The 888-nt window shown below is 36.3% G+C and overlaps 1 non-coding gene across 1 annotated transcript; it reads right to left on the bottom strand.

The window, feature by feature from the left end:
* Window positions 1-202: 202 nt before the first annotated feature.
* TRNAR-UCG (transfer RNA arginine (anticodon UCG)) lies at window positions 203-276 on the bottom strand. The gene has a single exon. It is a non-coding gene; the product is annotated as a tRNA-Arg (tRNA).
* Window positions 277-888: the final 612 nt, after the last annotated feature.

The following is an 888-nucleotide window of genomic DNA, read 5'->3' as shown; positions in this document are numbered from 1 at the left end:
GTGACCATAACTTGAGGAGCTAATTTTTTACAAAAAATGTAGGCATGCTTAATGGCATAGGTAAAAAACAAACAAAAAAGCCCCTGGACCTGAAATCGTTGGTTTCGCATCGAATAGACATATAGATTAATAAGTAAGTAAACCAGAGTAATTAAGGCTTTTGAGGGCCAAAACTAAGAATAGACAGAGATGTGTCTTGCGTGGCATCAAAGAGGACTTGAACCTCTAACCACCTGGTTCGAAGCCAGGCACTCTATCCAATTGAGCCATCAATGCTAAAAAAATGTAACTTGACATGGCTTTTTCCATAGGAACATTCATAAAAAATCTAGTGTATTTAACCATATCTTCTTTTTTAATGATGGTATCATTATTGAATTGCTAAAGTACTTAGTATGAGTGACTACAAGCAAGATTATGTGTGCTTGGTTGTTTTAAAGGCTAACTATGAGAGTTCTTGGGAATCTTTTTAATAGATGTTAGAAGAGGGGAGCTCTAATGATCATGAGAATAGAGCTATTGGCAACATGAATGCTAAGATGAAATGTTTCTATTGAGATATATTAACACACAAACATCTTAAAGCATGGTGTTATGAGGATTAGAGTCCCCAATGGTCCTTTAAAAGATCATTAGGCTCCATAAACTACAATAGCAGTTTGAAGGGAGATGGATTTGCATTTCTTGTTCACACTTGAAGTATATACAAGCTGGTTCTCATTCATTTCCTTTTGTGTTTTGTGTGCTTTTTGTTTCTTAGGATTCATGTTGGTAATGGTGTAAGCAATAGCCTATACATAACCCAAGTTGGGTGTCTATGGTCATTGGTGTGCTTGAAGACGAAGAACAAAGGTAATAGAGTGGCACACAATGACACTAAGCAGAGCA

Source organism: Lygodium microphyllum, chromosome 18 (genome assembly GCF_053477565.2).
Source record: "Lygodium microphyllum isolate KBCC chromosome 18, Lygodium_microphyllum_v1.1.10, whole genome shotgun sequence".
In the NCBI taxonomy this organism is placed as follows: Eukaryota; Viridiplantae; Streptophyta; class Polypodiopsida; order Schizaeales; family Lygodiaceae; genus Lygodium; species Lygodium microphyllum.
This window is presented reverse-complemented; position numbering and strand designations above follow the sequence as displayed.